The following is a 26258-nucleotide window of genomic DNA, read 5'->3' on the forward strand; positions in this document are numbered from 1 at the left end:
GAAGAGGAACAGGAGTGCGAATAAAAGTTGATTCAAAGGTAAAAGTACCAGTTAGTTGGACAGAATTAAGAAACAGGAAAAATAAAGCATAACTCTTCAAGTTCCTTGAAGATAACCTAGTTTACACCCAAAATATTCTAGGACACTCCAAAATCAAACCATTGTTCTTTAGTCTTGGGTAGTGCCATAGGCTCTGTACCATGGTCTTCCACTGTCTTGGGTTAGAGTTCTCTTGCTTGAGGGTACTCTCGGACACACTATTTTATCATATTCCTCTTCCGCTTGTTTTGTTAAAATTTTTAAAGTTTATATAGGAAATATTTATTTAATGTTGTTACTGTTCTTAAAATATTTTATTTTTCCTTGTTTCCTTTCCTTCTCTGGGCTATTTTCCCTGTTGGAGTCCCTGGGCTTATAGCATCCTGCTTTTCAATCTAGAGGTGTAGCTTAGCAAGAAATAATAATAATAATGATATGACTTGTATATTTTCATTGCCGAATGAAAGACAGTCAAATATTGGGAACAATTTACAAGGAATTAAAAGGGCATGGGTGTCTCAAAGACATTTCAGTCCATCCGTGGAGACTTCATTTGCTCTCGGGTAGAGCGATTTAGTTTAAACGTATAGGGTTCTTATGATCTTGTCTTTTATTCGAGAAGACATGTATGACCTGTCCTGCAAAGAGGAATCCGACAGTCAAATGGTACTGCATATTCTTTATGCACCGAGGATCGTTTCAAGTGCCGCTCATGAATGGCAGAGGCAAGGGACAGTGACATTGCCCTTGATATATTATCAGCGCCCAAGCTCCCTCTCCACCCAAGCTAGGACCAAGGAGGGCCAGGCAATGGGTGCTAGTGACTCAGCAGGTAGACCTATAGGCTCCCCTGGACTCCCCATCCTTAGCTCACAAGGATGGTGATGTTGCAACGACCAAATGAACCAACGAGTTTGAGCGGGACTCGAACCCCAGTCTGGCAATCACCACACAAGGACGCTACCGCAAGGCCACTACAGCCATGTTTTGGTGGGGGACCTGTGAGTCTGATATATTTATTACTCTTCTTTATTATTTCCCAATCTTTGAAGATACATCTGTCGCCAGCTGCGTCTATATTAGTTATGGTTAGGGACAGCGTCGGTGCATTTTGAGAATTTTGGCAATTGTAGAAGTCCCTGGTAAAAGACTTAGCAGAGCCCGTTTTCCTCTTTATTCAGGACTAAAACATGTATACTAACTCAAAGTAATAGACACTAATCTAATACATCATTAAGAGTCTCTCTCTCTCTCTCTCTCTCTCTCTCTCTCTCTCTCTCTCTCTCTCTCTCTCTCTCTCTCTCTTTCTCTCTCTCAGTTTTGTACTACGCTAAGGTGTATGTAGAAATTTTGCCTCATTAAATCTACTCATAATGTGATTATATTTGAAGATCAATACGCTAAGCCATAGGTTATATAGAAATTTTTGCCTCGTTCATATTCTCGTTGTTTGGTTATGTTTGAAGATCAAAGAAATTAGCTTGTTGATCTTGCAGTTACCCAATGTAACTTAGTAAACTTTCCTTATAAACGTAAACTTCAGTGTATTGCCTTTAATTAAGGTTCTGGGGTAAAGCCTATAGAATCTAATATGGGCTGCCTTTGGTGTAGTTTAATTTGGCATATTCATTGCGGGTGTTATACCTGTTTTATGGTTTACCGAAGACCTGGGTTTACCTGTTATGTAATTACATAAAGTACCATTAAGTCTATCCTAGTTTACGATGAAACATTGTATACACACAAGAAGCAGAAGCAAATTGTGTTTGCATGAAAGTGTGCAAACAATTTAGAACTTACTTAGGTTGTTTATAAAACCCCAGATTACTATGGCTACGACTGCATGTTAGTTTGAGTCTAAATATAAAGTTGGACATAGGAATTCCAGTGGTGGCCGATGTGGTAACGTCCCTGTCAAGTGAATGGGGATCGAGTCCCGCTCACACTCGTTAGCTTCTTTTGGTCGCTGCAATCTCACCATCCTTGTAAGCTAAGGATGAGGTGTTTGAGGGAGCCTATAGGTCTATCTACTGACTCATCAGCAGCCATTGCCTGTCCCTCCTTGGTCTTAGCCTGGGTGGAGAGGGGGCTTGGGCGCTGGTCATATGTATATATGATCAGTCTCCAGGGCATTGTCCTACTCGATAGGGCAATGTCACTGTCCTTTGCCCTTGCCATTTATGAGTGACCTTTAAACCTTTAAATCTCGCTCTGAGGAAATGCACCCTATCACAGGGAGGCAAACAGGAACATCGTCGTTCAGTAAGGTTGTGACAGGGTGCAATTACATAGAGAAACGTGTGTCAGGAAATCTGTGTTCAACTGGGTATTGTTCATTATATAGCAGTTTAGATATTAATATTTCTTACTTTACGATCAGTGTTAATTTCCTCTAACAATAGCAATGTGATGCCCCATTTATGCTCCTTACATGTGATGTAGGTTTCTTCTGGATAGAATTATATATAACAGTCAGGTTACTTAATGCTTATTTGTCCTTCGTTTGTTTGTTTTACTTTCTTCTATAATCGCAAAACACTATGGGAGTGAACAGGACTTTCCCAATCATGTTATGTCTTTCGGAATTAAGACGAAATTCAGCTCGTTGGTGACAGGAAATAATGGTATATGCACACACACACACACACACACACACACACACACACTATATATATATATATATATATATATATATATATATATATATATATATATATATATATATATATATATATCGGGTGTGGACTGGCATAGAAAGACCATAAACAGATGTAAGTGGAAGGATATGTCTGTGACTCTTGAGACCTTTGTTCTGCAGTGGACTCGTATTATGCATAAATATATGAATTACCTTATTGTCAATAATTACGATAAACTGGGTGTGTCCTGTATGAGTAGGATTCTGTTTGCTGGGACCTGGAAAGGAGCCCTAAAATTCAAGGAAGTAAAGTATATTAAGTAATGTACAGTACAGAACGCATCCACGTAAACAAAACAAAGACACCCCTTATACTGTTGTTTATAGTCCTTGTCTCCTTGACTCCCCCTGTCCCTCATAGACATAAGTACCAACTTTTGTTTGAGATTCCGGTAAGGAAATCGTGCTGCCATCACCATTTTCTTAAATATTGACACAACATTTCATTGCCTTTCATTAATTTATGTGCTTGTTTTCTGTTTTAGGACAACAAGAGATATCGAAGACCATGGGACCGGGACTTTTGGACACTAGTTTCAGAAATAGTTCATCGCCTATTCCAAGTAGACATATGGACATTCATTTGGAGGAGATGCAGATTTTACATCGAAAAACAACTTGGAGGATAATAATGATAAGCTAGATGCTTCTGCAAACAAGGAACATATCCAAGGTAAGACAGGACCCGGTTGGTATTATTCTAATAAACTCAAATAAATAGAACTCTTAATAAATTTGCCTTAATTACATTCCTGGGTAACTATACTGCAACTAGCCCAGGGATAGTCGTAAATATGCTTAACTAGTGTACGCGACCCGTCGAAAATTACAGCTAAATGTATAGATAGATATGCATGCACAAGCACCACTCATGGGTATGACTACTCCCTCTCACCCCTATCCGAGGGACAGAGAGAGCTGAGAAAGAACATACCAGACGCAAGTGAAAGACATGCCCGAGGCTTTTTTGGTAAGTTTTTATTGTATTACAGGGTGAGATTTCGAACAGAAAATATATGTTTTCCTATAGTAAATAACGTGATTTAACCGAATTTGCTGTTCATTTCAATCGGAAACAAACAGATCAACCAATTCGGCTAACTTTAAGTTGCACGGTGTCACTTCTCTTACGAATGTACTGCGAACGATAACATTAGCAACGTTACCAATAATACACAGTGTTACCAACATTGACGTATGGTACACAGAGTTACCAACGGCACGCTGACATTACTAACGATAGCAATGATAGATATTTCCATACGAATTTTAAATAATTTCTCCATATACCCAATATATAAAAAGTACAAAAAGGGCACAGAACCTAACAAACCCACCTAACCTAGCCTAGTAGTATGACAGGTCACAAAATAATATTTGATCTACATCGGACATTGGCAGCACTGGTTACTGTATTTTTTCATGACACAATCTTTGCAACGGCGCCTCCAAAGTTTATTCAGATATACTGTTTTGTATTTTCCTCCGGTTATTATAATTTCAAGAAGGTAATGAATAGAGAAGAAAAGGCTTGTTTTACGTTTATATATCGATTCCCCAGTATGTTTTCCCCACCCAAAACCCCGAGTTCCCACTGGGGGTCCCCCATTATCGGAGGATATAGAACGGATTTTGAGCGAAGCGAAAAATCAATTTTTGGGTGAGATAGCCATGGCGTCGTGATGGAAGGTTCCTTTTTGGTAGCTTCCTTGGGTATATAACTACTAAATATTCCCAGAGAATTTAACCACAGGTTATCACAGAATTCTAACTTCTGGAGCGAGTATCCTAAAGGTTTCCCTTTAAGACATCGTATATCAACAGGGGACGCATGTATTAACGCGCCACATAGCTATCTACACCCCGAACAGAGTTAACACTTCGATGTGTAGGGGCGGAGAATAGCTGGGGAGCCGTTCCACAGCTAATCTCGTTCGTGGCTACTTTTGGTACTCGAGACGTAAACAAACGGGCGCCATTGCTAAATGACGTCAGGTCCGTCCTCATCCTGAAGCCAGTTGCTTGCCGATCACCATGATACAGCAGAGCAGGGTGGGACCTGAAAAACTGGACGAAGTAGCAGGGAGGGTCCATCAGGACGCCATGGCTATCTCACCCAAAAATAGATTTTTCGCTTCACTCAAAATCCGTTTTTTGGGCTCAAGCCATGGCGTCCTGATGGAAGAATACCAGAGAATCAATGTATCGTGGTAGATTTTCCCCTTTTAGTGTAAGTGCCGAGGGCTTTGAACAGGTTAGCACAGTAATCTTAATAGAAGAACCGTAGGGAAGAGAACTTCCTGCCCCCTTAGCAGTGAAGTCCCCACGGGCCATGCCGAAGATCAAAGTGGCCATCGAAGGGCTACTCACCTTGCTGGGAGAACCTGAGGAACTTGGAGACGAGACGGAATGGTTGGCATTCATATAGGAACATTCTCAAGGGCAGACAAGTGGTGGTTAGGCACTGTATGTTAATGGAGAATTGTCTGGTCTCTAAGATATGAAGTAAGTAAGTATTCGAGTAGGAATATTACATTGCACAGGTGAGTATATAATAAGGGTTGAAACCTTAGTAATCTTCATCAACCATAGAGGAAAGGGATAATAAAACTATGACAGACGTGTATTTCATAGTATAAGTAGGAGCGGATTGAGACGCACAAGTAATAAAATAGAAATTTTATTTCACAATTGCAGAATATATTAATGGAATGCAATGAATATGTAAAAGTAATTTACAACAAATTATAATGTACATAGTAATGAAAGACGTGCTCTTGAATCTGAAAGAGAATTTCAAAATTATTAGTAGGCACCCGTTCCGGAGGAACGTCAGTCTTTAAAATTAAAACACATCATGCTCTAGGCATGCGGCACTCTTGTGACGACTATGACATTTCACCTGGGATAAGAACAGTATATGAAAAAACACTTAAGTGTTTTGAAATCACTACGTATCACTCGAGGGTCAACATAGGCACCCGTAGAGTTAGAGTCCCAAGTAACTCACTGTTCTATGCAGAGTTAGGTGCAGGTTTCATCACACTACCTGCGGCTACCACAAAATGTTTGACTTCGTGCACTTGTTTCGCATAATGTTTGAAGAAAACGCGCAAAGATTTCCAGCCTGTGAAACTCTTAAGGCTTTCGAATTCCATACTCTGAAAGAAATTCAGAGACAATGCAACTTTTCTAGGATCGTGACCGGCGGGTGTACTGTCAGGATCCGCTCTGCGAATGAAGTAGGTGATTTTCGCTCTTAGTTGTTTCAGTGACAGGTCGCTGCCCGATGTTTCTTCTTTGAAGAGTTGGCCTCCACCAAAGTTCGAAGTTCTGCGAAGATAGACCTTGAGGCTCTCTACTGGACATAGAGAGGCATCTTCTTTCAGGGGGCATATTCTCCAAGGGCCCCATCTTTTGGTGGGTAGTTCGTTTTTTGCGAGAAACGTCGGATCCGGGAAGAGGGTATGGTCTCCTGAGTCAGTAAACAGGATATGACCCTCTTCCCTTGATAATGCCACTATTTCGCTGACTCGGGCTCCTGAGGCAAGAGCAAAAAGAGATATAACTTTTTGAGTCAGATCCTTGAGAGGGCATGAATCATTGTCCAAGTTGGAGGCAAAATGGAGCACCTTGTCCAGAGACCAGGAGATCGGTTTTGGTGGGGGTGCTGGGCGTAGACGAGCACATGCTTTCGGCAGTTTATTGAAGATGTCGTTGGACAGATCAATCTGGAAGGCATACATCAGTGGTCTAGTCAAGGCCGATTTGCAAGTAGAAATCGTGTTGGCTGCCAAGCCCTGTCCATGAAGGTGAATAAAGAAGGACATGCAAAAATCAATGGTGATTTCCGTAGGATTTTTTGCCTTGACGAATGAGACCCATTTTCTCCAGGATGATTCGTATTGCCGTCTTGTGGATTCGGTCTTGTATTCCTCGAGGAAGTCTAGACTTTTCTTCGAGATCCCAAACCTTTTCTTCGCGGCTAGGGAGAGAAAATCATGAGATGAAGGTCCTTGATTTTCGATGATGAAGCGAAGACAGTCGACTTCTGTACTTGCTGGGAGAGAACTGGGCCCGGGAGAGGGATCAGCGTGGGCTGCAGCTCCAGGACCAGGGGGTACCAATTGCTCCGGGGCCATTTGGGAGCCACTAGGGCCGCTGTCCCTTTGAAGGTTCTCAGCTTGGAGAGGACTTTCAGCAGAAGGTTGGTGGGAGGGAACAGGTAGATCTTGGACCATCTGTTCCAGTCCAGGGACATGACGTCCACTGCCTCTGCCTTGGGGTCCTCGTACGGGGCCACATATCGAGGAAATTGATTGTTGTCGCTCGTTGCGAAGAGATCGATCTGAAGTTCTGGGACTTGGTGAGAGATGAAGGAGAATGATCTTGCGTCTAGAGACCATTCCGACTCTATCGGGCTTGTCCGGGATAGAGCGTCCGCTGTCACGTTGCGGAATCCTTGTAGGTGAACTGCAGACAGGTGCCACTTCTTCTTCTCTGCCAGACGGAAGATTGTCAGAAGCACCTGATTTATCTGGGGCGATCTTGAGCCTTGGCGATTGAGACATCGAACTACCACTGAGTTGTCTAGGGTTAGACGAATATGGATCGAGGGAGGCGGGGAGAGTTTCTTCAGTGTTAGAAGTACCCGCCATGGCCTCCAAGATGTTGATGTGAAACGTCTTGAATAGGGGAGACCATGTGCCTTGAGCTTGTTTTTGGTGGGAGTGACCTCCCCAACCCTCCAGCGAAGCGTCCGTGTGGATGTTGAGTGATGGAGGTGGGTGCTGAAGAGGGATGGACCTTTTCAGGGCCGTTACTTCCGACCACGGCTTGAGGAGAAGCCGAAGTCTGTTTGGGAGCCGTCTCTTGAGGTCTCTTCGAGCGATGGATGCAGAACGTCTCCAGACTCCCGCGGCATCCTTTAGCTGTGCCCGAAGCACTGGGTTTGTCACTGAGGCGAACTGTAGAGAGCCTAGAACTCGTTCCTGCTGACGTCTTGAGATCCGTTTGGATTTCAGCAGTCGCTTGACAGACCCTGCTATTTCCTTCCTTTTCTTCTGGGGAATGGAAAGGCGGTGTGACTGAAGGTTCCACTGGATTCCTAACCATTGGAACTTCTGAGCTGGAGAGAGGCGAGATTTCTTTGCGTTTATCTTGAATCCCAGGTGTTCTAGGAACTGGGTGACTTTGCTGCAGGATCTTAAACAATCCTCGGGCGATGGAGCCCAGACTAGCCAGTCGTCGAGGTAGGCCATCACCTGGACGTCTTGGAGGCGGAGCTGTTGTACTATGGCGTCCGCCAGCTTTGTGAAGATCCGAGGGGCCACGTTGAGGCCGAAGGGCATGGCCCTGAAGGCGTAGCTTTTCCTTTGGAGTCGAAATCCTAGGTAGGAGGAAGCGTGGTGGTTCATTGGAACGTGCCAGTAGGCATCCGCCAGGTCTATGGAGACCGTGTAAGAACCTCAAGGCAGAAGGGTCCTTATCTGTTGAAGAGTCAGCATCTTGAACTTGTTGTTCGCTATGAACTTGTTGAGGGGGGATAAGTCGAGAATGACTCTGAGCTTGTCGGAGTCCTTCTTGGGGACGCAAAACAGTCTCCCTTGGAACCTGGTTGACTTTACCCTCCTTATCACCTTCTTGTTCAAGAGATCTAGGACATATTCTTGCAGAAGGGGGTTTGATTGTTGGAAGAATTGCTGGAAGGTTGGGGGTGGTTGAGTCCAACTCCAGCCTAGACCCTTCTTGACGATGCTGTGTGCCCAGGAATCGAAGGTCCAACGATCCTGGAATTGGCGGAGTCTTCCTCCCACCGGAAGCACTTCATTGCTTCTGGTGTCCCGAGGGTTTACTGCCTCGGCCGCTAGCTCCCCTTCCTCCTCTGCCTCTGGAGGGATGGCGAGATGCGTCTCTGCCTGCACCTCTGCTTGAGCCTCTACCTTTGGGACGAAAGGTAGTCGTCTGTTGCTCAAAGGCAGGGGTGAAAACCGGTGACTGGGACAAAACCGGTTGGATGACCAGTTGAAAGGTCTGCTGTGGCTGAGCAGCCACTTGGGGAGTAGCGGGTCCCGGAAACTGCCGTCTCTGTTGACGTTGCTGGGGTTTTGGCTTGGAGGATTTCCTCTTAGGTTGAGGGCCATTGTCCTGAGAGGATTTCCTCTTCTTCGACATGCCCCACTTGTTGAGAAGGTTCCTGTTCTCAGTGGCGGCCTTGTCGGTGATCTCTTTCACAAGATCAGAGGGAAAGAGGAGTTTACCCCAGATGTTGGAGGAAATCAGCCTCCGGGGTTCGTGTCTCACTGTGGCACTTGAGAACACGAATTCACGACAGGCTCTCCGAGCCTTCATGAAGCTGTACAGGTCCTTAACCAGAGTCGCCATATGCGATTTAGCAAGCACCATGTAGTGGTCGGGGACTCTAGTGTCACCAGCCATGACGTCAAGCTGTACTTGGAGGGACATGGATGCTGCGAGCCTTTCCTTCGTGTCTTGTTCCCGACGAAGGAGATGGTCATTAAGTTTCGGGAGGTCTTCATTAAACTGACGTCCAGCAACGTCAGGATCTAGTTTTCCCACCACGAAGGTATGCTGGATATCCTTCCAGTGTCGAACATCGGGGGGAGTCACCAGGGAGAAGGGTCTGCACTCCTCCAGTGCAGGGCAAGGCTTCCCTTCTTCCACTGCCTTGTGACACGCAGCGAAGGCCTTTTCCGTAAAGGGGAGGATCGCATCGTCAGGTGCGACGTAGGTAGGGTGCTTCTTGCTCAGCGCCGGAAGCTTTGAGCAGGTAAAGCCCCTACTTTTAACAGCGTTGGCCAACATAGCCTGGGCCTTCGGGAGATCGAACACTATCACCTCCTTAGGTTCGGTCTCTTCTTTAGAGGCAGGTTCGGATCGAAGCCGGACGTAACAGTCCGGATAAGCCTCAAAACTCGGGAAGAACTCCACTTCTTCCAGGGCAACCGAGCCGACCTTCTCGCTGATGAAGATCCTGCCCGTTGCGATGGGCATATGCTCGGCATACCTCCAAGGGTTGGCGTGCGAGCATACCGGGAGGTCCTTAACCGAAATCCTTTTCGGCTCCTTGGAACTTCCCATGGACCTGATGTACTCGTGTGTCACTTGGAGTTTCTTGTCCATAAGCGCTTCAAGCATGCAGAACATCTCCTGGGCGGTTGGGATGGGATCCGGGGTGGCGGAGGTAGACGGGAGAGATACTTCCGTCGGTGTAGGAGTTGGGGCGGTGGTGGAAGGCGGAGCGACCTCCTGCTCCGACTCGGTGTATTCCACCTGGTCCTCTTCATAGTCCAACTCTTGGGCCATGAGGGTCCTCTCCGTTGTCTCCGAAATCTCCGACATGCGCTCCGCGTTGTCGGTATCCAGGTGACACTCGTGCATGGACTGGGCCATGACAACATCGGGTTCCACCGTGATCTGGACGGTGGGGATCTGATCCTTGGGGACCACAGAGTCTGGGGATGCCTTTGGGAACAGCAAGGCCCTCAAGTCTTCAGTGGCAAGGTACGGTCCAGTGGCGTTCTTCTGGAAGCCACGCACCCATCTGCGTAGCTTCTCTCGAGAAGCGTCCCTAACCTCCGCTGAGGGAGGGTTATTGAACGCGTCGACCAGGCGTTCCTGGCAGACCGTACAGTTCTGCGGGTCCCAGAACTTCAGATCTCCTTTCTTGTTGGCACAAGGGGTGTGGGTCCTACACTCCGTGTGCCCATAAAAGTGCGGGCGCTTCACTGCACAGAAGCCGTGGTCGCACTTCAGTTGCTCCTCCTGTAAGAGAAAGAGAACATGAGTATGGGGGAGTCATAAGGATGACTTCTATTCTAAAGTTAAATATTAATTGATTAATCTTTAACTTAATATTAAGTGTGATGATCAGAGAAAGGGCGGAAAAGAAGGAGATAGATACATACTCCGTGTAACCCGCCCGGCTGGTTACCGTAATCTTATCCATAGACAATTTGTTGTGACCGAAGGCACAGGACAGAATTCGACATGGAATGCCTGGAAGGCAGTGGGAATTCTATTGGGAATTGTCAAGGATATAAAACTAGGACTGAGGCTACTCAGACCCTAGAACTGGGAACGTAGAAGATCCCATAGGGTAACGGTTTCCGGCAACCAGCCGTGCTAAGATACACACAGCATGCTGGAAATCTGTGATATGCAAGAAGACAGCATGGTTACTAATAGAACGGTAAGATAATACCTATCCATTTACGTAATCAAACCATCTGGTTGCGATGTAGGGCTATCAACATGAGATGATAGCTAGTAGAAGGGGTGCAAGTCGCCTTGACGCCTCCGGAAGGCTCCGGCAGACCGACGGCACGCCGGAGGCCGCTCCAGCAGAGTTTCTGGCATTAGGGAAGACAAATATAAAAGTCAGGAGTAATACCAGGGTGGCGGCCGTCGGCACAGCGGCGGCACACCGGCGGGGAGCGGCGGCTCCGGCAGCCGAAGGTTGCCGGCTTGGTGACAGGAACAAGGATGGTTATAGCAGAACCGGACTGCCGGCAGTGGATGCCGGCACTCCAGGGGCCGGACCGGTGGACGGACGGCCGAAGCTATGAGGTAAGAGGGAAGGCCATCGGCTGGAAGCCGGTGGGAGGCGGCAGTCCCCCAGCACACGGAGGACTGACGGCCCAGGGGGCAAGGGATAAGTCACCAAGGTAGGAGGTGGGTATCACCGACAGGGGAGGCGGCAAGGGACCGGCACCGGGATAGTGAAAGAGACAGAGGGAGGGATGTAGGGGCACGGCTACAGACCCCAAGACATCCCACCTGAGAGGGTGTACCCATGATAGAGGCTAGCCCTATCAACCAGAAGCAGGGGCCGCAGAGGACCGGGAGCCAAGGTAGCCCAAGGGAGGGCTAGGGAACACCCAAGAGGGAGGGAGAACCCCTGCAGACAGAACGCATCCAGTGGCTAACCCCATAGGACACTATGAAGGGTATATGTACCAGAGCGGACTGCACACAGGAGCTCAAGGTAGCCCTATCACTCCACCTTAAGGAGGAGTTGTAGGACAGGGGACAGATGGGTATAGACTAACCTAAGTATAGGCTAGGCCATACAAGAGATAGGTGGGGAGGGGAGAAGAGAAGGGTCTTCTGTGGAGGAGGCTCTGTACCAAAGCGGCCACCAAGGAAGGTAGGACACTCCCTAGCCTAAGGTAAGGCAGCCTGTCTGAAAACGGTGCATGGGTATCGTTTCAGCAAGGTACAGAGCTAACTCCCCCAAAACCTAACCTAGAGCAGGGATGTTACACCCTGAACTAGGAAGGATGGAAGACGTATCGCTATTGCAGGAAAGGTCGGAGACCTAGCCCCAGCAATAGAGGACGGGCTAGCCGTTCCTCATTCTCGGACGCAACCCTAAGGGGGGATCATTCCCTTAGGGGGGACAGAGAAGCGATATATACTCTGATAAGAGCTTGATCCCCTTACGTGGTAGGGGGAGCAAGGCTACACAGAGGGGATGCCCTAAGGCAGGGGATGAAGGAAGCATATAGGGGTCCTACTTGTAGGTTAGGTTAGAAAGGCACACCATCTAACCTGTCCCCTATATGGTCCCTGAAGGCGAAAACACTTGCATCACAGTCAATAGTATTGTAAAATAATGCCACTATCTTCATAATTAAACCTAGGATCACTGAAATATATCATGCATGAACACTGATGTTAGGTGCTCTGGCCTAGGGGCTAGACTAGCCAACTGGTATGGGGTCAAATGATGACCGATAACAAGGCGTCAAAACACTATATAAAAGGTTCCTAGCTATGAAGACTAAATAACTAATAGTATCGATTAGTTAATGAGGCCGGAAAACGCTGTTGAGGCTATCTAAATAAGGCATGCAAAACAACAGCGACGCCATAAAATGGCGGGTCCGGTCGAGGCACAGCTCTGCCACAAAACATCAAATATCTCGAAAAGTAAAAGTTACTTTACGGTCAGAGCTTATTTAAACAATACTGGAACCTTGTACTCAACTTTCCAGAAGAAGGCAAGGCCGAGGGTAGAGACATGGCTAAGATGCAAGTCGATAAGTACGCACAGGGAAAAATCCGACTAGTAAGGCAAGCTACTAAACAAAGGATGAGGACGGGCGTGACGTCATTTAGCAATGGCGCCCGTTTGTTTACGTCTCGAGTACCAAAAGTAGCCACGAACGAGATTAGCTGTGGAACGGCTCCCCAGCTATTCTCCGCCCCTACACATCGAAGTGTTAACTCTGTTCGGGGTGTAGATAGCTATGTGGCGCGTTAATACATGCGTCCCCTGTTGATATACGATGTCTTAAAGGGAAACCTTTAGGATACTCGCTCCAGAAGTTAGAATTCTGTGATAACCTGTGGTTAAATTCTCTGGGAATATTTAGTAGTTATATACCCAAGGAAGCTACCAAAAAGGAACCTTCCATCAGGACGCCATGGCTTGAGCCCAAAAATGTATATATATTTCTGAAACTATTCATTTGCGACGGGAACGAGTGTCATTTTCGAAGAGAGCGTAATTTTTTCTATAAGAAAAAGTAGTTGTTTTCCTAGGTTATATCGCCCTGTAATACACTTCAATGAAACCCCTTTTTTTACGCAGTGGACTAGTAACGGTTGATGATGCTGTTTATATATGTATAAGTATGTGTGTGTACATTTATATATATAGACAGACACTTGCTCTTTATTATATATATATAGCCAGACACTTACATACATACATACATGTTCTTTATTATTTGGGGAGATGGGTCGATTTTGGGAGATATGTTATTGAAGTTAGTGTAAGAAGTTTAGGCAAAGGACCCAACTTATAGAATCGAGGTCTTTGATCATCATAGTTCTGGCAAAATGCCATCTTTGGATTTAATTCGAGAATGGTATCTAGCAGATACAGAGGCAAGGAGGTTTGGAACATTTTGGACTATTCATAAGAACACCCAGATTTGAACTATCATGGAGGCCATGGCGGTTGTAGAAGGAAGGATCTTGTGACAAAAAAAGTTTTTATCATTAAAGAGATTAGTTGATGGGAGTATAAATCATTATTATTATTAGGGCAGCAGATTCCTTTCCAAAAAGAGTCGCAATGGGCCACTTCACTTACACAGTTCAGTGTAAGAGTTTGTAACCCCATTATAATGTTATAATTGTCATTTATTTGGACACAGCACCCTAACATATAATAAAACAATAAAGTACTGCTTGTGCTATTATATGTACTGGTCAAAGGGACTATCAATGTGTTTTTTGTGTCCCGAAAAGGTATTATTATAGAACTACATACATACATATACCAAGGCACTTCCCCCAATTTTGGGGGGTAGCCGACATCAACAAAGAAACAAAAACAAAAAGGGGACCTCTACTCTCTACATTCCTCCCAGCCTAACAAGGGACTCAACCGAGTTCAGCTGGTACTGCTAGGGTGTCACAGCCCACCCTCCCACATTATCCACCACAGATGAAGCTTCATAATGCTGAATCCCGTACTGCTGCTACCTCTGCGGTCATCTAAGGCATCGGAGGCAGCAGCAGGGCCTACCGGAACTGCGTCACAATCGCTCGCCATTCATTCCTATTTCTAGCACGCTCTCTTGCCTCGCTCACATCTATCCTCCTATCACCCAGAGCTTCCTTCACTCCATCCATCCACCCAAACCTTGGCCTTCCTCTCGTACTTCTCCCATCAACTCTTGCATTCATCACCTTCTTTAGCAGACAGCCATTTTCCATTCTTTCAACATGGCCAAACCACCTCAACACATTCATATCCACTCTAGCTGCTAACTCATTTCTTACACCCGTTCTCACCCTCACCACTTCATTCCTAACCCTATCTACTCGAGATGCACCAGCCATACTCCTTAGACACTTCATCTGAAACACATTCAATTTCTGTCTCTCCATCACTTTCATTCCCCACAACTCCGATCCATACATCACAGTTGGTACAATCACTTTCTCATATAGAACTCTCTTTACATTCATGCCCAACCCTCTATTTTTTACTACTCCCTTAACTGCCCCCAACACTTTGCAACCTTCATTCACTCTCTGACGTACATCTGCTTCCACTCCACCATTTGCTGCAACAACAGACCCTAAGTACTTAAACTGATCCACCTCCTCAAGTAACTCTCCATTCAACATGACATTCAACCTTGCACCACCTTCCCTTCTCGTACATCTCATAACCTTACTCTTACCCACATTAACTCTCAACTTCCTTCTCTCACTCGCTTCCAAATTCTGTCACTAATCGTCCAAGCTTCTCTTCTGTGTCTGCAACCAGTACAGTATCATCCACAAACAACAACTGATTTACCTCCCATTCATGGTCATTCTCGCCTACCAGTTTTAATCCTCGTCCAAGCACTCGAGCATTCACCTCTCTCACCACTCCATCAACATACAAGTTAAACAACCACGGCGACATCACACATCCCTGTCTCAGCCCCACTCTCACCGGAAACGAATCACTCACTTCATTTCCTATCCTAACACATGCTTTACTACCTTTGTAGAAACTTTTCACTGCTTGCAACAACCTTCCACCAACTCCATATAACCTCATCACATTCCTCATTGCTTCCCTATCAACTCTACCATACGCTTTCTCCAGATCCATAAACGTAACATACACCTCCTTACCTTTTGCTAAATATTTCTCGCATATCTGCCTAACTGTAAAAATCTGATTCATACAACCCCTACCTCTTCTAAAACCACCCTGTATTTCTAAGATTGCATTCTCTGTTTTATCCTTGATCCTATTAATCATTACTCTACCATACACTTTTCCAACTACGCTTAACAAACTAATACCTCTTGAATTACAACACTCATGCACATCTCCCTTACCCTTATATAGTGGTACAATACATGCACAAACCCAATCTACTGGTACCATTGACAACACAAAACACACATTAAACAATCTCACCGACCATTCAAGTACAGTCACTCCCCCCTCCTTCAACATCTCAGCTCTCACACCATCCATACCAAATGCTTTTCCTACTCTCGTTTCATCTAGTGCTCTCCTCACTTCATCTATTGTAATCTCACTCTCATTCTCATCTCCCATCACTGGCACCTCAACACCTGCAACAGCAATTATATCTGCCTCCCTATTATCCTCAACATTTAGTAAACTTTCAAAATATTCCGCCCATCTTTTCCTTGCCTCCTCTCCTTTTAACAACCTTCCATTTCCATCTTTCACTGTCTCTTCAATTCTTGAGCCAGCCTTCCTTACTCTCTTCACTACTTTGGAAAAACTCTACTAATAAAAAAATCTTGGTAAATATAGAAAAACAAATTTTCTTCAAAAATTACCTTTATTTCTGTTGCAAATGAATAGTTAATAAGATATAATTATTATTATTATTATTATTATTATTATTATTATTATTATTATTGTTGTTGTTATTATTAATTGTTAATCTACAACCCAAGTTGAAAAAGCAGGATGCTATAAGTCCGAGGGCTCCAACAGGGAAAATAGCTCTGTGAGGAAAGGAAACAAGGAAAAATAGAATATTTTGAGAACCGTAACATTAAAATGAATATCTTCTATATAGACTATAAAAACTTTTAACAAAACAAGTGGAAGAGAAGTAAGATAGAATAGTGTGGCCGAGTGTACCCTCAAGCAAGAGAACTCTAACCCAAGACAGTAAAAGACCATGGTACAGAGTATGGCACTACCCAAGACTAGAGAACATAGGTTTGATTTTGGAGTGTCCTTCTCCTTGAAGAGCTGCTTAGCATAGCTAAAGGCTCTTCTACCCTTACCAAGAGGAAAGTGACCACTGAACAATTACAGTGCAGTAACCCCTTGTATGAAAAGGAATAGTTTGGTAATCTTAGTGATGTCAGATGTATGAGGACAGAGGAAAATATGTAAAGAATAGGCCAGACTATTCTGTTTGTAGGGAAAGGGAAAATGAACCGTAACCAGAGAGAAGGATCCCATGTAGTACTGTGGCCAGTCAAAGGAATCCATAACTCTCTAGTGGTAGTATCTCAATGGGTAGCTGGCACCCTGGCCAACCTGCAACCTACCTATACCCTAATATATCCAATGGTAATGGGGGCCACCCGGTGGGAACTGGGGTTTTTGGGTTGAGGAAAATCTACTGTAGAATCAATAGATAATGGTAAAACTAACCTTTTCTTCAATATGAATTATTTTCTGGGACGCATAATAAATCCATGAATAATTGCTCAAAATATGGGGATGATCTTCCCCTGAAATATTTAATTAACTTTTGTTTACTTTCTGCAAGTTTGATGTTTCTGCTCCCGTTTGCGCATTTTTGCATAGTTTCTTGCAAGATTACGAGTTTACACTTCTTGCACATGAGCCCTCCTACTGGGCGCACAGTTATGAGTTTAAACTTCCTGTGCACTGTACCCCTCCTCCTTGTTGCTCCATTACGAGTTTATCCTTCCTGCACACACATACGTCATTCCCCTCCCATATGACGAAGTTTACCATAATTTGGCATTCTGGAGTGTGACGTAGTCAGTTCTGTGACACACCCGTTTTCCTACCACAAGTTTTCAGTTCCTATTTTAGGTGGTTTATGTGTCGGATGTAAGTTATGGAGCCTATCGTACCAAAGTGTAATGGCTGCTCTTTTGGCTATATCGATGCTGTAGCCAAGTTTCATGGGGATTATCATGGTACTCCTGGTATAGGGAACAATTTTTTAAAAAAGCTGATTGTGTTATCCCTCAAAGATTAAAGTGTCCCAAGGGAGATTCTGACTTGGCATTTAGGGAAGACCAGAACATTTTTCACTGCAACGCTACTGTAAAGTTTACCAAGACTAAAGGAGATGTTGGTGTTGGTATAGTGTTAGTGCTTATAAAGGAACATTCGTTGATAAGGCCCACGTCGAACCATGGAAACTGATTCTCTTGGTAAACCACTGGCTCAGCCAACTTTGGGACCATGAAACGGTCATCGAAAGCCTCCGTATTTCTCCCAAAGCAAGTATTGACTGGAGTAGTTTCTTTTCTGAGGTAATAGAATTATTTTTTTGATAACCAAGAGGCTATTGGTGGTGATGGATTAATAGTAAAGATTGACAAATTTCACTTCGATAAGGCTGAGTATGACCATGTCGGTCATTTGAGTTCAATATTGATATTTGGGTGATTGAATAAATGTCAAAAAGTTTTTTTAATTCCATTTCTTGAACCTCTACCTCAGAAAAGGGATGCTGCTACCCTTATTCCCTTGATACAAAAATATATTAGGTAGGAAGTATCATTATGAGGGACGAGTTGGGTGCGTATAGCCCGTTACAAAAGCTTGGCTATGAGCACAGGATCATTAATCACTCTGAACACTTCATCAACCCTTCAAACCCAGGCACCCATACTCAGAATATTGACTGCCTGTGGAGGGAAGTGAAAGTGGGGATCGAAAGGCTTGGTAGTAAATCGGAGTATTTCTATCAATATTTTAACAGGTTTTTATTCACTCATCATTACCCAAAGGCCTCGTTAATGCTCCACTTCATCACTGCCAGTCACCTCTACCCTCCACAATAATGCCAGTTGACATGAGACCCCGATGACCCCCAACCTTCCACATCTAGATCATAATGTAAGGAATTATTTGTGAGTTACTTCATCATAATGTAAGGATTTATTTGTGATTTAATTTTGTTTGTGACCTGGGAGGTGTGCCTCCTGGCTAGGTCTGTAACCTGAGAAGGTTTTTGACTTGGGAAGTGGGGTCCTGGGGTTGGCACCTGGCAAGGTCTGTGACCTGAGAAGGGCGGTCGGGAGGCTTGACCCGGGCTAGGTCTGTGACCTGGGAACTACTAGGTTAGGTTAGGTGAGTTTGTTAGGTTGTGTCCGTTTACAAATCTCGAAAGGGTTTAATAATTACGTTTTGTCCTGTTTTCGCACACCCAAAATCCCTGTGTCCTTCAGGAATGGGGGGTGGGTGTCCATAACGGTAGAACGGCTTATTGGCAATGGAAATAAAGGTCAAATTTGTTGAAAGCACATCATTTAATGTAGTAAAAGTTTTTTCTCATAGAAATGTTGTTCAGTGTTTTTCTATAAATTTACCTCTAAAAATATGATTGTTTCGTAACTGAAATACAAACCACGCTATTTAATATGGGTAATTACTTTCGGCGTAGCTGAAATGACGAGCCATTAGAATTTTAACGAGGGTTTACTACCCCACCGCTAGTTAGCGGGGGTAGGGATGGTAACTTGCTAACCCCCCCTCACACACACCTGTGCTTGAGCTCACTTTGCTCTCGGCTCGGGTGGTAGTCGGACGTGTCCGCTGTCACCCTCGCCTTCTTTGACAGCCATTGTTAATGCTTTTTGCTTTTCCTTTGAAAGGTGTGCATGAAGTTGGCCTCTTCTCTGCGAAAGTGTCCTGGATTACCTGACCGCCCTTGTGGCACGTATGTCGGCGGTCGAGACGGACCCTCACACCCTATGTCCTTATTGTTGGGGCCAGCGGTGTGATAGAAATAAAGTGTGTGGTGCATGTAGGGAGTGGTCTACCTCCCAGTGGGAGAGGTTTTCACGGCGCCGGAAGAAGAAGTCCAGACAGGATATTTCTCCTTTGAAGGTTTCTTTGAAAGGAGAAAATCCCAAGGGCTCTTCTTCCGGGGCCCAAACCTCCTCCGAAGCTCCCACTCTATCGGTTTCTTCTGAGAAACTGTCGAGTCGTAGCATAGGCTATAGTTCTGTTGACCGATCTCTGGGTTTGGGAGAGGGAGTTGCCTCCCATAGTGAGGCAGCTCCTCCTCCTCCCCCAGGGGAGGATTTAAATATGCCTGTGTCTAATAATGATTTGTTTCAGCTTTGGGCTTCCTTGGGGCTTAATGGTTCGCCCTCCAAGGAAGCCTTGTTTGACATGATCAGGTTGTGGCCAGCTGTCAAACAATCGCAGACTTTAGCAGAGGTTGATCCTCTGTCTATCGTCGACGTTGTGGTGACAGAGGCGTCCGATGAGTTATATCAAACCTCTGCTCGTGATGATCCTGATGTAGCTGAAGGCTTAGTTCCCCCCTCTGAACATCCTTCGAGGGAGGAACTAAGTCCAACGGTCTCTCCTGCCGGTGATTCTCCCCAGCGGGGGAGTTCACTCACAGAGACTCCTCTTCAGAGGACTGGTGATGGTCAGCCCGCTGACCCCACGGCCCCCAGAGGGCGTATAAGGCGTAAAGCCCGCCTTCTTCTTCACCGTAGAGGCCTTCCTTCACCTCACAAGGGTGTTAGGAGGCACCTCTTCGGTTCGTCGTCACCGCAGTCCGCCGCAGAGGAACCTCGCCGTCGTTCTCCAACTCTACCAGCTACAACCCTGGACCTCTCTGCAGATCGTTCACGATCTCCTTCGGTGGAATCTCGTCCTTACAAAGGGCACGCCGACCTTCCACCCGCCAGACCTGCTGACCTGCCGTCGCCGTTCCTGGCTGCTAACGCGCTGTGGACGCCAACACATCCCATTGTAAAACGGGCAACGGTCCCTTTGGGGCATCAAGGGCGTACGCACAAGTTAGTGCATACGTCCCTTACACGCCAGGTCTCTCCTGCGTGCCAAAGATTACCTGCGCGCAAGCGCCCGACGACAGAAGTTATTCCTGTTAAAACACGCCAACGCTCACTGCGCGTTAGTGCTCACCTGCGCGCCAGCGCTCTCCAGATCGCCAGCGCGCTACTGCCAGCCCTCATCCCGCTGCGCGCCATGTGCGCCTTCGTTCTCCTGCGCGCCAGCGTTCGCCTGCGCGCCCACGATCTTCTGATCTGGGCGCAGTGGCGAAGTTAACCTCTTCCCCTGCTCGCCAGCGCTCACCAACGCGCCATCGGTCCCCGCCTGCGCGCCATCCTTCACCAGCGCGCCCACAAGGTTGTGCACACACGCCCTGCACACCCACGCCCATCACCACAGCCAGATGTGCGCTCTCATGAGCGCCCGCGCGCAAGGGATATGTCTCCTGCGTGCGCGCCCAACGTTATCGCCCGCACGGGCTCTTCGGCCGGACCCTGCGCGCGAACAGTCGCCTTCGCACACGCGAGCGCTCATTCATCCTTTAGCGCACCCTCTGCCTTCTCCAGGCCGCGCCATCGCTCGCCCACGCCCCTGCGCGCCATCGCTCGCCCGCGCGCCCGCGTACAGTCTCCCGCGCGCCCGCGAACAGTCTCCCACGCGCCCGCGAACAGTCTCCCGCGCGCAACCCAGGGCAATTCCCATTGCGCGAGCGCCAGCACGCTCCTCAGCGCGAGGCTGCAGGACAACGCGCGGCCAGGTCATCATCGTCGCGTCCCCCCCCCCAAGCGCAGAACAGCGCGCTCGCCAGGGGGAGGGAGGATTCCGGATAGGTCCAGGGACTTTTCTCCTTCATCTTTTCAGGCGAACCCCCCTTTGGTGACTCCCCCTAGGGATCGAACGATCCCCTTCCTTCCAGAGGGAGTGTCTGACAGCGCAGCTGTCAGTCAGCAGCCGTGGTTTGGGTCCCTGGTCAGAGCGGTCATGCAGGCTTTTAAGCCTGTTCTCTCTGAGCTGGGCCACAAATCATTGGCAGCTTTTACTCCCCTGAAGAGGGAGAGAGGAGTGTCTAACGTGGTAGCTTCTCCTAGGGCGAAACTGACTCCTCGTAAGTCCTTGAGGAATGCCTCCTCACCCCCCCAGACTTTCTCTCCCTCCCCTTCGGACGAAGATTTCCTGTCCTCAGGGGAACTCACGCGAGGTGAGGCGTTCCCCCATCGCACCAATGAGGGAAACCCCACCTCGCGCTGGAAAGTCTTCTTGGGTAGGGGTGGAGAAGAGCCTCCCACCATCGCTGCTGGAGTCCTGCATCCCTCCCAGGAGGGAGTCGAAGGACTCCAAGACTTTGCCAAAGTCATCTTTAAGGATTAGACCGGAGCCAGCCAAGAACTCAGAGAACGTCCACGAGTCCCTCCAAGAAGAGCCTTTGGGGACAGGAGACTTCGCTGCTAGCCCTTCAGGAGGGGAGCTGCAGGAGTCAGAGCATGCGTTGTGGCAAGTTCTGACCCTTATGAGGAATCTCAATGGGTTTGCGGATCCAGAGATTCCCCCTCGTGAGGGCAAAGACACGGTCTTGGACCGAGTCTTTGGGACTCAAAAACCCGCAAAAGCCAGTGCGGCTTTGCCCTGGTCTCAAGGGGTTAAGAGTGCCAGAGACAAGGTCGAAGCCCAGCTCTCCAAGCTTGCCTCCTCCAGCCGATCCAGCGCCGGCAACAAACTCCTCCCACCTCCTCGTGTCCACCAGAGGAGGTACTTCGACATCGTGGAGGAGACTTGTTTAGCTCTTCCCTACACCACTCTTTGGAAGAGCTTACCAGGGGAGTCCCTCTAGAAAGACTCTCCAACCGGCAGGTCTCGTTCTCGGCAACGGAGATCCTTAGCCAGGAGAAAGTAGCGAAGTGTGCCATGCAGGCAACTTCGTGGCTGGACATCTGGCTAGGGTCCCTAGGCATCCTACTACGTTCAGAGGACTTGTCCAAAGAAAGTACCAGGAAGACCATGGAGACTTTTTTACTCTCGGGCACTCGTACGATCAAGTTTCTAGCCCACCAAGTCTCAAACTTGTGGGCTAATACCATCTTGAAACGTCGAGATGCGGTGTCTGAGAGATTCCATCAAAAGGTCCCCAGTACCGAGATCAGCAGGCTCAGACATTCTTCCATTATGGGGAAAAACTTGTTCGAGCCTAAGGACGTGGAGCAGGCGGCTGAGAGGTGGAGGAAGTCCAACCAGGACTCTCTCCTACATAGGGCTCTAACATCAAAGCCCTATAAACCTCCAGCAACCCAGCAACCACGTCCTACCAAGACCACGAAACCGGCAGCTACAGCGAAGACGACCGTGTCTAAGCCCTTTCCTGTCAAGGACAAGAAAGGCAAAAAGTCCTCCAGGGGAGGAAAGAATCCTAGAGGGAGCGGCCGAGGCCACAAACGCTAGGATTGGCAGTCCCCCGGCATGTCCACCAGTGGGGGAATGCCTACAAAGTTGCGCGAACAGGTGGCAGCAACTTGGGGCCGATTCCTGGACGATTTCCGTTATCAGTCAAGGATATCGCGTCCCGTTCACAACATCTCTACCTCCCTTGACAGCGAATCCAGTGTCGTTGAGCTCCCTTGCCATGGGATCGGCAAGGGGGCAAGCCCTTCGGGCAGAAGACTAGACCATGTTGAAGAAGGGCGCTCTCCAAGAGGTCGTCGACGGGTCCCCAGGCTTCTTCAGTCAACTCTTTCTTGTAAAGAAGGCGTCTGGAGGCTGGAGACCAGTCATCGACCTCTCAGCTCTGAACAGGTTTGTCAAGCAAACTCCGTTCAGCATGGAGACCGCAGACACGGTGAGACTTGCAGTGAGACCGCAAGACTTCATGTGTACACTGGACCTGAAGGACGCTTACTTCCACATCCCAGTCCATCCGTCTTCAAGGAAGTACTTAAGATTCAGCCTAGACAACAATGTGTACCAGTTCAAGGTGCTGTGTTTTGGTCTCTCCACAGCACCACAGGTTTTCACCAGTGTTCACCCTAATATCGTCGTGGGCACACAGGATCGGCATCCGTCTCCTCCATTATCTGGACGACTGGCTGATCCTAGCAGACTCGGAGTCAGCCCTTATTCAACACCGAGACAAACTTCTGGGACTTTGCCAAGATCTGGGGATCATGGTAAATCTTGAGAAGTCCTCTCTGCTTCCCACTCAAAGACTGGTATATCTTGGCATGATCATAGACACCAATCTCCACAAAGCCTTCCCATCAGACGACAGGATAGCAAGGCTCAGGAGGGTCGCAAGTCCTTTCCTCAGACGAGAAGAGCTTCCAGCCCAATCGTGATTACGTCTCCTCGGTCACCTCTCATCTTTGGCCCGTCTAGTTCCCAACGGTCGCCTCAGGATGAGATCCCTCCAATGGCGACTCAAGTCCCGTTGGAATCAGGGTCACGATTCCCCGGACGTCATGATCCCTATGGGTCCTGCGGAACAGACGGACCTTCAGTGGTGGGTGACAGACGAGAACCTGCGAAGGGGAGTGGATCTTCTTGTCCTCCCCCCAGATTTGATGCTGTTTTCAGACGCCTCAAAAAAAGAGAGGGGGGCCCACGTTCTGCAACACAGGACCTCAGGCCTGTGGTCAGAATCAGAAAAGTGCCTCCATATAAATCTGCTAGAAATGAAGGCCGTATTCCTGGCCCTTCAACAGTTCCAACAATACCTGGCTGGTCACTCTGTGGTGGTGATGAGCGACAACACCACAGTAGCGGCTTACATCAACAAGCAAGGAGGTACCTTTTCAAATCAGCTATCTCATCTTGCAGTAGAGATACTGAGATGTACCAAAGCCCACTCGATTCCACTATCGGCTCGCTTCATTCCAGGCAAGAGGAATGTGCTCGCCGACAGTCTGAGCAGAGCGTCTCAGATAGTGAGTACCGAGTGGTCTTTGGATCATCTAATAGCCAACAAAGTCCTGACTTTGTGGGGTTCCCCGACTGTGGATCTGTTCGCTACAGCTCTGAACTTTAAGCTTCTGCTGTACTGCTCCCCAGTCCCGGATCCCAAGGCACTCTGGCAAGGTGCCTTTCAACAACGGTGGGACAACATCGACGTTTACGCCATTCCCCCGTTCTGTCTGATGAGGAGGGTACTCAACAAAACCAGAATATCGGTCAATCTCTCGATGACCCTATTAGCTCTGCTATGGCATCATGCGGAATGGTTTCCGGACCTTCTGCAACTCCTAACGGAACTTCCGAGAGAACTCCCTCCACGGCACGAGCTACTCAAACGACCACAAGCCAACATCTTTCACAAAGTCGTAGCTTCGCTTCGACTTCACGCCTGGAGACTATCCAGCATCTCCTCGCAGAGAGAGGATTTTCGCAACAAGTTGCGAACAGGATGGCTGGACACCTGCGAAGGTCATCCGCAGGGGTCTACCAGGCAAAGTGGAGAGTTTTCTGTGGTTGGTGTCGTGGAAGGGGTATCTCTCCACTCGATGCCACTATTCCAGCAATAGCGGAATTCTTCGTGTATTTGTGAGAATAAATGCGCCTTTCAGTCTCGGCAGTGAAAGGCTATCGCTCAGCCTTAAGTCTAGCCTTCAGGCTCAAAGGAGTGGGCATTTCTTCTTCGCTGGAACTTTCTCTACTCTTACGAAGTTATGAACTTACCTGCCCTCAGTCGGAAGTGAGACCTCCTCCATGGAACGTGGTTCAAGTTCTCAGGTCTCTTAAGAGACCTCCCTACGAACCATTACGCCAGGCTTCAGATCGCCACCGGACTTGGAAGACGGTGTTCCTACTAGCTTTGGCCTCGGCCAAGCGAGTCAGCGAACTTCATGGTCTCTCGTATGACATCGCCCATTCAAGGGGATGGGGGGAGGTAACGCTCAGATTCGTCCCTGAGTTTGTTGCTAAGACTCAGAATCCGGGAGTGCCGGACCCACGGTTCGACTCTTTCCAGGTTTCGAGTCTTCGTTCTGTAACAGATGACGCAGACCATCTCCTACTATGCCCAGTAAGGAGTCTGATGCTATACTGTATCTTAAAAGAATGGCAGCAGTTCGTCCCCAAGTGCAGGCATTGTTTGTGAGCACTGTGAAGACGAAGAGGAGGGTTACCAAGAATACTATCTCGGCATGGATTCGGAAGGTAATCCATCTATCCCTGAATCCTGACCCTCCTCCGTCACGTCGCCCTAGAGCACATGATGTCGGGCGTAGTTACGTCCCTGGCCTTCAAAAAGAACTTTTCAGTGACGCAGATTCTACAAGCGGGGGTGTGGAAGTGTCAGACGACCTTCACAGCCCACTACCTGCAAGACGTGACCCACAGGAGACTCGATACGTTCTCTATCGGTCCTGTGGTGGCTGCACAACAGCTGGTTTAAACCTCAGGCTCCTAAATGGACAAGTAGCAGAGGGTTGAGGGCATTGTTACCCGGTCTTAGTCTGCATAAATGAAAAGGTATGTCTGGCCCTTATTTTTTTCTTCATCCTCCCCTCTCTTGGGGAAAGCAGCATCCTGGGTTCTCTGCACAGCTGACCTCAAACCACTGCAGGTAAACCATGTTTCCTTGTGTTCCTAGTATTAAGTTAATACTGTCATGTCCCCATACCCTGACGAGGTGGTATTGGGAGAGTCCTAGCCTAAAGTTTCCATCTAAAGGACTTTGGGTCAACTTCCTAGGACGAGTCACTTCAAACCTTCATACATAGTTTACTTGGGCCGCAGCCCTTGCATAGCAAGGTGCTAGCGAGGTGCAGGGACTCCTTATTGTTGAGTACTGACACACTCGGATATTGAGTCCCCGGGCAAAGCCAAAAGCCAGTACTGGCTGGGACTTACCACCCTTCCTAAGGGTTGAGTCACCCATATTAAATAGCATGGTTTGTATTTCAGTTACGGAACAAATGACAAATTCGTAGGTAATTTTTATTTTTCCTAACTATGCAAACCTTAGCTATTTAATCA

At 47.4% G+C, this 26258-nt stretch overlaps 1 protein-coding gene and 1 long non-coding RNA gene across 2 annotated transcripts in view; one reads left to right on the forward strand and one right to left on the reverse strand.

The window, feature by feature from the left end:
- Snr1 (SWI/SNF related, matrix associated, actin dependent regulator of chromatin, subfamily b, member 1) overlaps positions 1-26258 on the reverse strand; it is a 582028-nt gene that overhangs the window by 254316 nt on the left and 301454 nt on the right. The gene's annotated exons all lie outside the window — the stretch shown is intronic.
- Positions 3024-26258, forward strand: part of LOC137650784 (uncharacterized) — a 155442-nt gene continuing 132207 nt past the window's right edge. Inside the window, exons 1-2 of the long non-coding RNA XR_011046057.1 lie at positions 3024-3129; positions 3223-3410. This is a non-coding gene — a long non-coding RNA (uncharacterized lncRNA). The remainder of the gene's footprint in view (positions 3130-3222; positions 3411-26258) is intronic.

This window comes from Palaemon carinicauda, chromosome 1 (genome assembly GCF_036898095.1).
Source record: "Palaemon carinicauda isolate YSFRI2023 chromosome 1, ASM3689809v2, whole genome shotgun sequence".
In the NCBI taxonomy this organism is placed as follows: Eukaryota; Metazoa; Arthropoda; class Malacostraca; order Decapoda; family Palaemonidae; genus Palaemon; species Palaemon carinicauda.